The following is a 9,043-nucleotide window of genomic DNA, read 5'->3' as shown; positions in this document are numbered from 1 at the left end:
GAAGTTGGTAATGTAGAACATAAAACATGGGGAGGTAGAGAGGAGAGTGAAAAGAAACAGGTAAGCAAAATACAAGCATCCATGATAAAAAGAGCATATATAATAATATCTTTATTCAAACATTATGAGTGTGTGTATAATCCATAAAGAGATTTATATAAGGATGGTCACCAAGGTGTTTCAGAGCCTAGAAGTTGTTATCGTTTTAGAATTTTACACTAGTTTTCTTTTTTAGGCTTTTTTCTTTTATTTTTCTATTTAGACTTCTTTCTTATATATTTATATACTGTATAAATTCCTTACAAAAAGTATATCGTGTTTAAAATTTTTTAAATGCATTTTTACTTGTAAAAATAATAAATGAATAAAGATATGAGATATATTTTAATCCACTTGCAATTAATTTAATGCCATTAAATTTTGGATTTTACCTTGATTTCTCTGATAATCATGAATTTCTTTACACTTTTAGATAATATGACCAATATTTTATTTTTGTTATTTACTTATTCTATAGTAATTGGATGTTTTGAGAGAAAACATTTTTTAAAAATAAAAGCTTTGTTTTCCTCGATTTGGGTTTCTCTGTCCATTCATTTACATTGTAGCATTGTGGTAAAACTTTTCTGGCTTTAAATAAGTGGTTTTCAATTTTTTATTATGTAGCAGAAAATCTCCATCATGTAGGCTTCTTATTAATCTTTGTCTTAATAATTTTACATATTAAAGGATTAAGAAGAAAACTTAACCACGTTATTTATTTTCCTGAAAGCTAAAATCTTTTCTATATAGCTTAAGTGCACTACCCATTAGCTAATCAAATTTATATTCTATGATATGTCTCAATTTTACAACTTTTGTTATTTCAGAGAGAAAATCAGCTAAACAAGTATTTTAAATTACTGATATTTCTGAAGAGGGCACAGGCTGTATATCTTCGGTAATACAAATGCACATGGAACATGGAAGTATGACTGGTTATTTTCCTGTCTTGTTCTAGTTCTCTTCTTGTGCACGTTATAGTCTTTAGCCTTATCATACAAATCCTGTCAGTAGAATTATGATTTAGATACTAACATTCCGTTTTATCTGTTTCTGTTAAAATTTTGCTCCACTGTCATCCCATTGGTAATGATACCTCTCAAAATTACTGGATGTATTTTACTTGTATATTGTTATTAAAGGGATGAAGTAATGTTTTCCTTATTTTGGGAGGTAGAGAGAACAATTACTATGACACCAGATCAGGTCTACATTAGGTTTTAATGCCTATTTTATCCCAATGAATATTAGAGAACAAAACACTGTAATGTAAAATCAAATTAGACAAAGTGAAAGGGGGCCACAGTCTGTACCATTCCATCTTAAAATTACACCTTTACATGAACATGGTGATATTTCCTGAGCTGTTTCAGTCCTACAATGACCAAAGCTCAACCACTGTGGAGATGCATGTTTTTCAAATATTCAAGGATTTAGTGGAGATCTCATGGAGCAGAAAGCAATTAAGTAACAGATAAACTCAAGGCATGGAATAAAGGAGACTAGGCATCAAGGATGAAAATGGCAAGGATGTTAGTAAATGCCAGGCGTTAGAAACCTCTCCATTTTATCCCTGCTTGGTTATCTGTTCTCTCTTAAAATGAGACCTTCTAATTCCTACTTACAGACTTTGAAGTTATCAACCACTGCAGATAAGTGTTCGTTACTTACTGATTCCTTGATCCTCCAGATGTTGTCTAAACTAAATTTTCTAAATCAGTGAAACCTCTTTATCAAGTAATAATGGACTAGCATAGTTATTTTATTTATGTATACTGAAACTGTGATGTAATAATATTTTAATCTTGACATGGAAAGGAGTCATTCATGTCTCACTGTCCTTACAGAGAAATGCTTCTCCCTCTTGCATATTATGTACAATATATTTATGTAACTGCAATCATTGTAACCATTAATATATTTAAATATTCTCCTGTCATTATTTTGAATTTCCATTGAGTTCTGTTTTGTTGGCATTTGTTACACACACTGAACATGCTAAAAAGAATGGAATCCAGAAGAGAGGAACTTATGGTGGTGGAATAGCAGCCAGAAAAGAAAGCAGGGAAAGCCAGCTATCCGACCACAGCTCCATGCTGAAATCTGTTCTTAGAACTCTTGTTTTAATGCGTGAGACCATTTTCTGGCTGCACTTTCCTATGAAGCAGCAAAATGTTGATATGGGATCAATGTTTACTTATCCATCCCCAGTACCTTCTCTTCAATGTGCATTTTTTTTACTTTTAATCAATACTAAAAAGAAAAAAAATCAGTAAGATGATTAAGTGAAATTAAAGAGAAACAATGCAATAAACATTCAGTAAGATGTAGAAATATAGATTTTTAAGTGCTAAATTTTAGATAACTCTACCTCTGGATTCAGCTTATATAGGTAATGAAAGAACACGTGTGCATGAATTATGTGTGTCTCTGTGTTCATACTATGTTTACCCATTACTTTCCAAATGCAAATCCAGTGTGTACTATTAGATTACTGCTTCTTGTTCTATCTAGATCAAGAATGACTTCTGATTATAATATAGAAAATTGACCATGTCAGTATCAATAACTGCAGTTGTCATGACCAAGTAATTGCCTTTGATGTAGCCTTCAGATTATATGTGAATGCTTTCTTTGAGCACTATTTTTTATTTTTATTTTCTTCTCTTATTTTTCTTCATTTTTTTCATACAACAAGCATATCATTCTTATTCTAATATTTATTCATGCCTTTGAGTTTTCTATTGTGGGTTTAATTGGCCTTGCTTAATGTTGCCTGACATGACATTACACAGACTGTATAAATCCACTAGGGATCTAATTTTCAAGAAAGGTTTTCTTGAATAAAATATAATCATAAAACTCATGTATTAAAACCAAGGAAAAATCATTGTGCTAACACTTGATCTTGAATTTAAAAGTTTTATTCTCCTTTTTACTTTCAAAATAAATCCAGTCCCTTCACTTGTCATTTCCCCCTTTTAGTATGCTTTTAAAATGCCATATTATCAAAATTTATTGCATTTTCTTTAGTTGTCAAGAGTAACAAAAATTATAAATACTCTATTTCAGGATTATATTTTTATAAACTAATTGAGGAATATAGTTGTAGAAAGAGAATTTTTATTAACACATCATTTTCTCTACCAAATACAATAATACATTTGTATCTTGTATGTCTTTTCAACGTGGTGACTAGAAATCGATTTACCCTGGGCCTTACAGAGTTATTGCAAGGAGGCAAACACTTTATCATCTGTCTTCCCCAAAGCGTCTTTAGATGATTACTTCATAAAGGTAGAAGAAGAGGTGAAATATGAAGTTTAAATTATAGCACTATAGAATAAGCAATAGAAAAAGAGGAAAGTGATAGTTAAATAAATTTGTTTTATAGAATGTCAGATTTATTTCCTTCAAGTTCCTTGTCAGCTTTCAGAGCCTTAATATTTTTGAAGTCTACACTATTATTTTAAATACTCAATATTTTATATTTGTGAAACATAACCAGGACATTTTTATTGAGCTAAGCAAAAAATATTAAATGTAGAACACTCATTTTGTTTACTCTAAGGGAATAAAAAATGATTTGAGTTGATGGTTTAAACTATCAATCCTGAGAGGTTGGAATTTTTTAGACAATCTAGTGTGTATAACTCATTTGCAGAATTATTAACAAATTATCCGTGAATTAGAGAACTTTTTTATTTGTGGTATATACGTTATGTAGCTGAATGTTCTGATATCTGCTTATGTGAAATGTTTTTGCAATACCAGTAAATGTATGATGTTTGTATAAGTGAAAAAAAAACCAGTCAAGCAGAGGGAGCAGCAAGTGCAAAGGGCAGGAATTGGGAGGAACTGGGGTAATATTGTGGAACTTAAGTAAGGCCATTTAGCTAAAGCTATTAAAAAAAAAAGAGATGAATGACTTAGGCTTCAGTGTTGGGAGGGGTCCATATCATATAAGACTTCATATACCTTATTGAAGTGTTATCCTGAGTGTAATGAAGAATCTCTGAAAGTTATTAAGCAAAGGCATAATATCATCACATTTGCATTTTAAAAAATCTCTCTGGCTACAGCATAGAAAACTTTAAATTGGGGTGAGCATAAGTTTGAAGAGACCAATTGCAAGTCTATTGCATTTTTTCTTATCAGAAAGATATGTTTTTGGCAAGAGCACTACCTCTGATCAATATTGAGAAGGTAACGATCACTGAGCAGGGTGGTGGATTAGATTATGGAAACTGAATGGGAAGTGTCATAGGTACCTCCTGTGCCAGCGTTGTCAAACAGGATGAATGCTTGTTGCCAAACCTTGAGATAGGAAATACTTGAGCTTCAGGATTAGATACTCTATTTTCAATTGTTTACTTATTTGGATTACTCCAGCATTAAAGGCAAATTGTGGCCCCACTCCAACAAATACATAAGAATTGATGGGATGCATTTTGTGTACTGATCTCATTTCTGGCTCCATCTGTTTTTCCAAGTTTCCTTTTGCTTCATGTTCCTTATTTTAAATGTACATAATAATCTCTCTTAATTGTTTGTATTCTTATAAATCATCTTAATTATTTTTGAAATAATGTGGCATAAAATAAATACAAATTAAATTTTAAATAGTTAATAATTTATTGATTTTCCAATATGTTAGCAATTAGAATATTTAGCTAAACCTGAAGATAAAAGAGCTAAATCAAAAATACTTATCAAACAATGGGCACTGACACCACTACCAACACTGTATATGCATTATTAATGCATACTGACTTTTCCAATTAGACTGCTATTGCAGCATCATAAAAGAAGTCCAACATATGTTTTCGTTTAAGAAACACTTAATGAACACCTATTATATGCCATGGACTTTCTGGGTACTGGAAATTTAAGGGTGAACAAATTATGATTTTATTTAGAGAAAAGAGAAACTTTGAAAGAACATTCTACAAATATTGATAGTAAGCACCATCAGCCCCATTGTTATCATCTTCCAACCATGACATACAGTGATAAAATGCTATAAAATTGGATAAAAGTAAGAGTTACTAAGGCCTGTAGACAATAAGTAGTCTCTTGAAAGTTATCATTGACAAGTTGGTTAATCAATTGATGCCTAGATGATGGGAGGTTTTTATTGGTATGCCAGAAAGCTCTGTTCTTAAGTCTATTAAACTTTCTTACCAATAACTTGGAAACAAAGGAAGCCTGTGGATAACATGAAGCCAGAGGAGATAGCAAATTGCGGCATGTTGGATCTGTATTCAAAAAGCTGTCCATATAAAATAAATTCATATCAAATCAGAATAGAGCAGATACAACTAACTTAATTGTAATATGTTTGAAACAGGTTTAGAGGTTTTGTGTGATAGCTAATGTAATAGAAATAACTATATGATGTGATTACTGAAAATTCAGTGTATGCTTAGGCTATCTTAGGTGAGGTAAGACATACAATATCCTGACTAAGGGATGTGGTGGTCTGTGTGGTTACATTACATGCACTAATGCTTCCAGTTTTCGACCTCATGTATTAAGAAGTTTGTAGACAACCAAGATGTGTTCAGAAGAAAGCAATTGAGATGGTGATTTGCCTAGAAACAGTAAAAAAAAAAAAAAAAAAATGTGAAAGAGATGCCGAATAAATGTAGTTTGGTTAATAAAATAAGTAACCATTGAAGAGGGAAAGCAAATGATTTGGAGGGATAGTCACAAGGAGGAGAAATTATAATGAATGAGTCCACCATATTCTGGAAAAAAAGATCAGTGGGCTAAACAAAGATATTTTCTGAGTATAGAAATTTTTTGAGCCATAGAAAGAAAAAATGTCCTGGTTTGAAAACTATTGGCTTTTCTATAATTTGAGATATTTGAATACAGGATGGATAATTATTTTGTAAGAATGATTTAGTAGGATTTAAACATTGGAAGAAAGTTTACATAGTGTGAGGTTTTGTTTCTGAATTCCAGTTTTATTTAACATTATTAATACCTTTAAAATTTTCAGTCTGAGCTATCTTCTCTAATTAATTTTTAAACTTTTTTGAGGTTAATAATTATATCCACTATTAAATTTTTATAACTACATAGAATGAATCATAGTATCAAACATATGTATATATGCATCTTATATCTTTCAAAATTATACATTTGCAAATTCATTGAGTTGAATTTTTAAATGATAAATTAAACCAAATAAAACAAAGTAGGACTGAGAATTTGATCAATGTGGAAGTCTCATTTATGTTAAGATCTCTCAATTAATATTCAAAAGGAGATTTTTCTCCAAAATTCTTTAAAGAATGACTAGGAACAGATTCTGCATGAATTATGGAGTTCTTCCTTCTAATTCACTTACTCACAAAGTTGATACTGGCAACCTTTTTGATTAGCATTTAATTCTTCAGATATTTTGAAACAAAGCAATTCAAAGAATAAACATTTTTATAATTTGATATGGAAATAGGTTAAACGTTAGAATATATATTTTGTCTAGTTTATGTTTGCGTCCTTTCCAGGGCATTTCACATGAGGCAGATGATGATGAAGGTTTAGATATTTAAGGGTCTAACATTTGAGATTTACTGAATGAAACATAAGAGGTGATCTCACTTATAGGGGCCAAAGAAGGCACTGAAACAGTCTTAAAATAGTAATTATAAATGTTCTTGTATAAATGTTTATTCTATGTGATCTATTTTATTTAAGTAACTATTTACATATAAGATTGGGGGAGCATAGTCTATATTCTTTCTATGCATATGTTATATGTGCTAAAAATGGTCACCCAGTAATAATAAACCAAAATGTGTTTACGTTCTTTTCTAGCATCCTGCTCCTATTATTCAGGTGTTACTTCTTAGGTGTTAGTCTAATTCAACTTATTGGGAAAAGTAATCAATAAACATATTTTATGGTTTTAGTAGGAATATACGCTATAGTGATTCTGGCACTTTTGTCATAGCATTTATGTAAGGCAGATGATTTTATTAAAATGAAAAGAGAATCATTTGGATGTTTCAATAGTTTCAATAAGTCAATCAAATTTTTTATTTGAAGTTTATTATAATCAGTTCTTAGAATACTATAATCCATTTCCTGATAGTGCTGTTTCAATTTGGAAATGTGCAGGAAAAAATCACTGCATGAATTATAGTAGATTAACATCTTTCATATCATCAGTATACTATAGAAGAGACCTATTAATCATATACAAATCAACCCTCTTTCTAAGCAGTATGTTTGGGGTAAATATTTATAAACTATAATGCAAATATATAGGACACCTATATAAGTAATAAAAACACATTGTCTTGGGGGTGGGGCAAGATGGTGGAGTGATGAAGTGTAGGTTTTAGTTACTCCTCCAGGGGAGTAAGTAGAAAGCCAGGAACTGCATGGACCGGACACCAGAAAGCAATTTGACTTTGGGCATACTTCATACAACATTCACAAATGTGTGGAAAAGCTGAGATCAGCGAAATCTGTAAGTTCTCACGGCCAGGGGACACGTGCCCCTCCCTTCCAGGCTCAGTCCTGTGGGAGGAGGGGCCATCAGTGCTGGGAATGAGGAGGGAGAACTGCAGTTGCGGCTCTTATTGAAACCTCAGATGGCTTATCCAAACTCCAAACATAGATAGACTGAGACCAGACACTGGAGAATCTGGGAGCAGTCAGCCCGGCAGAGAGGAGATAAGGCTAGCAAAAACAGCAAAAAAAAAACCTAAAAATAAAAACAGAGACTTTTTGGAACTCTGGTAAACATAGAATGGAGAAGGGCAGGGCTCAAACAGAGTCAGGCTCTTATGCAAATCCAGAGGGTGAGTTTCCTTGTCTGAAGAGCTGGTTTCTCTGCTTTCTTGATTGTTCCTTAATGGCCCTAATTTCCTTGTCTCTCAGCATTTCAATAGCCCATTAGATCTGCAAGGAGGGCCCTTCTTTTTTTTTTTTTATCTTTTTATCTTTTTATCTTTTTCTAAAACAATTACTCTAAGAAGCCCATTACAGAAAGCCTCAAAGACTTGCAGTTTGGGCCCAGACAAGAGCAGAGCTAAGAGAGCTCTGAGACACAGAGCAGTAAGTCCAGTGGCTGAGAAAATTCACTAAACACCACAACTTCCCAAGAAAAGGGGGGTGTCCCCTTACAGCCATCTTCCCGGTGGGCTGGGAACGCTCCTGCCCAGCACCAACGCCACAGCTCATAGCTGCCCCAAACAACCCAGTGTGATGGAAAGTGTTTCCAACAGCACACACACACACCACAATATCAGGTGTGGACAGTAGCCTTCCCTGCACCCTCAGCTAATTGTCCTGGAGCTGGGAAGGTGGAGCTATGTGAAAAAAAGGAAATAAACACACCCCATTCAGCCATCCTTTTAGCAGACTGGGAACACCTCTACACAGCCCTGCAGCACAGAACCTCCCTTGGGGGAGGGCAATCACCTGTGACATAGCACAGTTGTCCCTCAGCAGAGGACCTGGGAGTGCATGGATGGGAAGAGGGACCCACTCGTAAGTCCCAGGGACCATATGCCAATACCAAGGACTTGTGGGTCAGCGGCAGAGACAAACAGTGGCAAGACTGAACTGAAGGATTAGACTATTGCAACAGCTTTAAATCTCCAGGAACACCTGGGAGATTTGATTACTAAAGCCGCCTCCCCCAACTGCTCAGACACACGCCCGATATGCACGGTGGGCAACACCAACTACACATGCAAACTTGGTGCACCAATTGGACCCCACAAAACTCACACCCCCACTCACCACAAAGACAAAGTGGGGGAGAACTGGCTTGAGGGGAATAGGTGGCTCGCAGATGCCACCTGCTGGTTAGTTAAAGTGTATTCCACGAAGATGTACATCTGACAAATTAGAGATAAGGGTTTGAACCAGTCTACATATCCTAAAAGAACCCTATCAAGTTAAGCAAATGCCAAGAGGCCAAAAACAAGATTTTAAAGCATATGAAAAAACCAGACAATATGGATAACCCAAGCCC

This window comes from Choloepus didactylus, chromosome 6 (assembly GCF_015220235.1).
Source record: "Choloepus didactylus isolate mChoDid1 chromosome 6, mChoDid1.pri, whole genome shotgun sequence".
Lineage (NCBI taxonomy): Eukaryota > Metazoa > Chordata > Mammalia > Pilosa > Megalonychidae > Choloepus > Choloepus didactylus.
Note: the sequence above shows the minus strand (reverse complement) of the source record.